The sequence below is a fragment of the Nicotiana tabacum genome, chromosome 9, assembly GCF_000715075.1.
Source record: "Nicotiana tabacum cultivar K326 chromosome 9, ASM71507v2, whole genome shotgun sequence".
Classification (NCBI taxonomy): domain Eukaryota; kingdom Viridiplantae; phylum Streptophyta; class Magnoliopsida; order Solanales; family Solanaceae; genus Nicotiana; species Nicotiana tabacum.
The window spans coordinates 1002091-1009793 of record NC_134088.1 but is presented as its reverse complement, the minus strand read 5'-3'; positions in this window follow the sequence as shown (position 1 = coordinate 1009793).

Below are 7703 nucleotides of genomic sequence, written 5' to 3'. Positions count from 1 at the left end.
AGAAGGCATGGGCTATAATATACGAAAATCTAAGAATCGGGTAAAATTCAGTTTTATGGCCCTAAAACGCCAAAAATGAGGAATGATCATGACGAGGCAATGGCTATTATTCCCTAGGTCGTATTTGATCACCTAGGAAAGCTTAGGTGATCCGGGTCCAGAAGACCGGGCCCATGTAAAAGGAGTAGGTTATAGCACACAAAAATTTGAGAATAGGGAAGAATTTCAGTTTTATGGCACTAAAATGCCAAAAAAGAGCAACACTAATGGCGAGGCGGTGACTATTGTTCCTTAGAATATTTTTGATTGCCCCAAAAAATGTTAGGCTATCTGGGTCCAGGTGCCCAAGCCCATATAGAAAGCGTGTGCTATAGCACATGAAAATCTAGGAATCAGGCGAAATTCAATTTTATGGCCCTGGAACACCGAAAAATGAGGAAGGATAGTGGCGAGGCGGTGACTATTGATTCTAAGGTCGTATTTGATGGTCCAAAATTTTATTAGGAGATTCGGGTCCGATGGCCCTGGCACATTTAGAAGGCATAGGTTATCGCACACGAAAATCTAGAAATTGAGTGAAATTTTAGTTTTATGGACCTAAAATCCTAAAAAGGGGGAACGGTCATGGCGAGGCGGTGGCTATTTAACCTTATGTCATTTTTTATGGTTTGAGAAAATGTTAGGTGATCGTGGTCCGGGATCCTGGGCCCACCAGAAGGCATGTGCTATAGCACACGAACATTTGAGATTTAGGCGGAATTCTAGTTTTATGGACCTAAAATGCCAAAAAAAGAGGAATGGTCATGGCAAGGCGGTGACAATTGTTCCTTAGATCATTTTTTTAGCCCAGGTAAATTTTAGGCAATCCAGATCCGAGGGCCTAGGCCCATACCAAAGGAGTGGGCTATAGCTCACGAAAATATGAGAATCGGGCGAAATTTCAGTTTTATGGCCCTATAATGCTAATAAATGAGGAACTGTGATGACCCAAAAGGTCATCTCCTATTTTTTGAAGTCAAATCTATATTTCGAGGCCTTAAAAATCTCCTTTTGTCTCTCCTCGATTTGCGTGCGCAGTCCGACGTATATCCGGATAGCCCTTATGTAAAAATTTGAGAAAATGCTAAATTTTGCCTTTAAATTGAATTAAGTTGACTTCGGTCAATATTTTGGGTAAATGAACTCAGACCCGTGATTTGACGGTTCAGGAGGATCCGTAGAAAAATATGGGACTTGGGCGTATGCCTAGAATTGAATTCCGAGGTCCCTAGCCCGAGAAATGAATTTTTAAAGAAAATTATTTAACTGGAAATATAATGGTTTTTGAAAATTTAATGATGATTGATTTCGATGGTATTGGGCCCTATTTTGGTTCCGGAGCCCAGTACAAGTTTAATATGGTATTTACGTTCTGTCTGTAAAATTTGGTAAGAAACAGAGTTTATATGACGTGATTCGAACCCTTGGTTGTGAAAATAGAAACTTTAAGAGTCCTTGAGATTTTCCTTTATTTTGATGCTAAATTCGTAGTTCTAGATGTAATTTTGGCGATTTGATCATGCGAGCAAGTCCGTATGATGTTTTTAGACTTGTATGCATGTTTGGTTTGGAACCCTGATGGCTCGGGTGAGTTTTGGATAGGCCACGGGGTGATTTGCACTTAGGAATTTCTGTTGTGTTGCTACTTCTGGTATTCTGATACTTTGTGCTTCACGTTTACGAAGCAACTCTCGCGAACACGAAGTGCAAGTTGGGGTGGGGAGGGGTTTCTTCTACGCGAATGCGAGAGAGCACTGGGGTGATTGCTCTTCGCGAACATGACCGACCATACGCGAATGCGTATTATAATGGAGGTGGCTGGGGGAAATGTCTGAGCTATTCTTCGCGTACGTGGTCCAAGGCCCGCGAACACGATGGTCAGGGGGGAAAGACCATCATGAATGCGAGCAGCTCTTCGCGAACGCAAAGGCCCTTCTGGCCGCAAAGCATCGCGAACGCGACAGACCTCTCGCGAACGCGAAGAAGGTCTGTCCAGTGTTTTTAAAAGACATAATAAAAAACGGGAGTCTTCCATAATTTCATATTTTCCAAACCAAGAAAGCATAGAGGCGATTTTCAAGAGTCAAGTTCTTCCCCAAAGTGTGGGTATATGATGCTAAACCACTTTCTCTCAATTACCCATTGCATTTCATCAATTTTCATCCAAAGATTTACAGTTTCATAGTAGAAATTGGGGGTTTGGGTAGAATTAGGGATTTTTGTAAAATTGAGATTTTGGCCTCGATTTGGGGTCGGATTTCGAAAATAATTACATATTTGGGCTCGTGGGTGAATGGGTGATTGGGTTTTGGTTTGAACCTCGAGTTTTGACCAAGGAGGCCGGGGTCGATTTTTAACTTTTTGGGAAAAATATTAGGAAACCTATAATTATGTATTGGAATTGAATTATTTAGCGATAATTGATGTTATAAAGTTAATTATGATTAGATACAAGTGTATTGGAGGTGGAATCTAGATGGAAAGCGGTATTTGAGGCTTGATTTTGGCCATGGAATCGAGGTAAGTGTTTGGTCTAACCTTAGGTTGAGGGAATAGGTGTTATTGTCTTACTTGCTACGTGTTTAATTGTTAAGTATGACGTATAGGTGTGGTGACGAGTATTTATACGTTGTTGTTGGGTCATAGCATGCAAATGTGCCCTATACTTGTAACCATTGTGTCTCTTATCACGTACTGTTCATGCTTAAGCTGGTTACTCTTCATGTTGAACAATTTGGTTATATTTTCTTGTCATTGGTAATTGTTGAGTGTTGACTCAAGTTGAGACTTACATTGTGAATTTAACTGTTGAAACGAGATTGGTTATAGCTGATTCCCTTGCTGGGATATTATTGTTTCTATTGTTTGGGTGAGGAAAGAGCGATAAAGCACGAAGGGTGATGTCGTGCACATTCATAAGTATGCATGTGGTGAGGAAGATTGATAAAGCACGAAGAGTGATGCCGTGCACATTTACATTTATATTGATGCATATGGTGAGGAAGAGAGATAAAGCACGAAGAGTGATGTCATGCACATTTCTATTATTCATATGGTGATGAAGAGTGATAAAGCACGAAGGGTGATGTCGTGCACATTTCTATTATTGATTGCATGGTGAGGATTGAGAGTAAAAGCACGAAGGGTGATGCCGTGCATTTTCTGTTACTGTGATTATTTGCTGTTGTCGGTTCAAGTGCATTAATTGTTTAATTTCTATTACTACTGTGACTCCTTATTCTGGTACCCCCATAGCATGTTGCCCCTTCCCATTAATTTCTGTTTAGCTTATATTATTGTTATTCTATTAGTATATTATTTAATTACACAGGTTTATGTTGGTTGTCGTGTCCTAGCCTCGTCACTATTTCGCCGAGGTTAGGCTCAACACTTACGAGTACATAGGGTCAGTTGTACTGATACTGCACTCTGCACTTTCTGTGCAGATCCCGGTACTGGACCATACAGACCGTAGTTTGAGGTTGCTGCCTTTAGTCCGTTGTAGACCCAAGATAGTCCTGCAGGCGTCCGTAGTCCCTGGCGTACCCTTCTATTATATTTCTTTTCTGTTTGATCTACTTTCGAGACAGATGTATATTTCTTTGTTCAGACCATTGTTTGTAGTATTCGTAGACTGTTCATGAGTTGTGACACCAGTTCTGGGTGGAGTTTTATTATAGTTTTGTTATTGGTATTATGATAATCTTTTAAATTTTGTTCTTCCGTATTTATTCCGTTGATTTATTTTTGTTAAATTGTAAATTGTTAAAAGATAAAAGAAAAAGGTGAAATAAGTTGTAACGTTGGCTTGCCTAGCGAGTACGATGTTAGGCGCCATTACGGTCCCAACGGTGGAAATTCAAGTCGTGACAAGTTGGTATGAGAGCTCTAGGTTTCTTAGGTCTCACAATTTACGGACAAGCTTAGTAGAGTTTGAGGGATCGGTACGAAGACGTCTGTGCTTATCCCCCATGGGCTATAGAGTTAGGAACAATTTCACTTTTATTCATCTCCGTCGTGCGGTTTGATTTCTCAATATTAATTGAACTTCTACTCTGTTCTTTCGCAGATAGCGAGAACACGTGTCGCTTCATCAACTGATCAACAGCCCGAACCCCTAGCAGCTTCTCCTACGAGGGGCAGAGGACAAGGCCGTACTTGAGGACGAGGCAGGGGCAGAGCTCAGCCCAGAGCAACAGCACCAGCGGCGGAGCCTCAGGTAGAGTTTGATGATGAGGTTCCGGCCCAGACCGTTCCAGCGAGGACAACTCAGGTTCTAGAGGGGTTTATCGCTACCCTGGTACTCCAGGATGATCTGGTCCGTCTAGTGGGCCTTATGGGGAGTGTCACTCAGTCAGGCATTCTTCCTGTTGCACCAACCGTCTCTCAGGCTAGGGGAGGAGCACAAACTCCCGCTACTCGCACTCCGGAGCAGATAGCACTCCAGTTTTAGACTCCAGCAACTCAGCCAGTTGGGGTAGTTCTACCGAGTGTTGTAGCTCAGGCCGGTGATGGATCAGCTATGTCTTTTGATGCTTTGTGTAGGTTGGATAGGTTCACCAAGATTTTCACTACCACCTATGACGAAACATCTTCAGAGGATCCCCAGGACTATTTGGACAGTTGTCATGAGGTTCTACGGAACATGGGGATAGTGGAGACCAATGGGGTCAACTTTTTTGCTTTCCGTTTGTCAAGTTTCACCAAGAAATGGTGGAGAGATTATTGTTTAGCCAGACCAGCTGAGTCACCAGCTCTCACTTGGGACCAGTTCTCTTAGCTATTTCTCGAGAAGTTCCTTCTCTCCACTCAAAGAGAGGAGTACTGCAGGCGGTTCGAGCGTCTTCAGCAGGGTTCTATGACGGTCACAGAGTACGAGATGATGTTTATTGATTTGGCTCATCATGCTCTTCTTATACTCCCCACCAAGAGAGAGAGGGTGAGGAGGTTTATTGAGGGACTCGCTCAGCCTATTAGATTGCAATGGCTAAGGAGATAGGGAGCGAGATTTCTTTTTAGGATACGGCGAATATGGTCAGGCGGGTTGAGATGGTTCTAGCTCAGGAGAGCGGTTAAGGGTCTAACAACAGGCCTCGTCATTCTGGCAGATTCAATGGTGCCTCATCTGGAGGAAGGGATTCTTTTGGTAGTTTCCATCCTCCCAGGCCATTTCATTCAGCACTTCAGGCATCTCACGGTGCTCTAGGTGGTCGTGGTTCTCATATGTAGTATTCTGATAAGCTACCCTACAGTGCACCGCCAGCTCCTATCAGTGCATCTCCGCTCCAAAGTTTTCAGGGTGGTTACTCAGGCTGTCAAGGTCAGTTTCAAGGTCAGTAGTCTCAGCAGCCGAAGTTTTGTTATACTTCTGGCGATACGAGGCACATTGCTAGATTTTTCCCTCGAGCCTCGAGCAGTTCTCAGCATCAGGGTTCTGGTGCCATGGTTCCGGCACTGGGTGTTCTACCACCCGCTCAGCCAGCTAGAGGTAGAGGTCAGGCAGCTGGAGGTGGAGGTCGAGGTGTTAGAGGTGGAGGTCAGGCCACTAGAGGTGGAGGCCATCCAGCATGAGGCTGTCCCAAGGATATAGTTCAGAGTGGTGGGGCCCAACCATGATGTTATGCTTTCCCAGCCAGGCCTGAGGCTGAGGCATCCAATTCCGTTATCACAGGTACAGTTTTAGTTTGTAGTAGAGATACTTCAGTTCTATTTGATCCAGGGTCTACATACTCCTATGTGTCTTCTTTTTTTGCTTCGTATTTCGTTGTGCCTCGTGATTCTTTGAGTGCTCCCGTATATGTGTCCACACCGATGGGTGATTCTATTGATGTAGATCATGTCCATCGTTCGTGCATGGTTGTTATTGGGGGTCTTGAGACTAGTGTAGGTCTCATACTTCTCGATATGGTAGACTACGATGACATTTTGGGGATGGATTGGTTTTCACCTTATCATGCTATATTGGATTGTCATGCCAAGACCGTGACCTTAGCATTTCCGGGGTTGCCTCGATTAGAGTGGAGAGGGACTCCTAGTTATTCTACCAGTAAGGTTATCTTGTATATGAAGGCTCGGCGTATGGTTGAGAAGGGGTGTTTGGCTTATTTGGGTAATGTTTGTGATTCTAGTGATGAGGTTCCTTCTATGGATTCTGTGCCAGTTGTTCGAGAGTTTCCAGAGGTATTTCCTACAGACCTACCAGGGATTCCACTTGACAGGGATATTGACTTTTGCATTGACTTGGCTCCGCGCACTCAGCCCATTTCTATTCTGCCATATCGCATGGCCCCGCCAGTGTTGAAAGAATTGAAAGAACAGTTGCAAGACTTGCTTGATAAGGGATTTATTAGACCTAGTGTCTCGCCTTGGGGTGCACCGGTTTTGTTTGTTAAGAAGAAGGATGGATCGATGAAGATGTGTATAGATTATCGGCAGCTGAACCAGGTCACCATCAAGAACAAGTATTCATTGCCGAGGATTGATGATTTGTTTGATCAGCTTCAGGGTGCCAAGGTATTTTTGAAGATTAATTTGAGATCTGGCTACCATCAGTTGAGGATTAGGGCATTCGATGTCCCTAAGATAGCTTTCGAATTTGGTACGGGCATTATGAGTTTCTAGTGATGTCATTTGGGTTGACAAATACCCCAGCAGCTTTTATGGATTTGATGAGCCAGATGTTCAAGCCTTATCTGGATTCCTTTGTTATTGTTTTCATTGATGATATTTTGATATACTCCCGCAGCCGGGAGGAGCATGGCAGCACCTTCGAGTCATTCTTCAGACTCTGAGAGACAGTCAGTTGTATGCTAAGTTTTTGAAATATGAGTTTTGGTTGAGTTCAGTAGCATTCCTGGGCCACGTCGTATTAGCAGAGGTTATTTATGTGGATCCTAAGAATATTAAGGTAGTCAAGGACTGGCCTAGACTTATATCAGCTACAGAGATCCGGAGTTTCTTGGGTTTGGCAGGTTATTACCGTCGGTTTGTAGGGGGGAGGGGTTCATCTATAGAATCCCTGATGACAAGGTTGACCCAGAAGGGTGTCCAGTTCATATGGTCGGACGAGTGTGAGGCGAGCTTTCAGAAACTCAAGACAGCTTTGCCTACGACGCCGATGTTGATATTGCCTACAGGTTCAGGGCCATTTACAGTATATTGTGATGCATCTCGTATTGGACTTGGTGTAGTGTTGATGCAGAATGGCAAGGTTATTGCATATGCTTCACGACAGTTGAAGATCCATGAGAAGAATTATCCAGTTCATGATTTGGAGCTAGCAACCATTGTTCATGCGTTGAAGATTTGGAGGCATTATTTATATGGCGTGCCGTGTGATGTGTTCACGGATCACAAGAGTTTGCAATACTTGTTCAAGCAGAATGAGTTAAATTTGAGGTAGAGGAGGTGGTTGGAGCTATTGAAAGACTATGATATCACCATCTTGTATTATCCTGGGAAGGCCAATGTGGTTGCCGATGCTTTGAGCAGGAAGTCAACCAGTATGGGCAGCCTTGCGTATATTCCAGTCGGTGAGAGAACGCTTGCTTTGGATGTTCAGGCTTTAGCCAATCAGTTCTTGAGGTTGGATATTTCTGAGCTCAGCTGTGTTCTAGCTTGTATAGTGGCCTATTATTCATTATTAGAGCGTATCAGAGATCGGC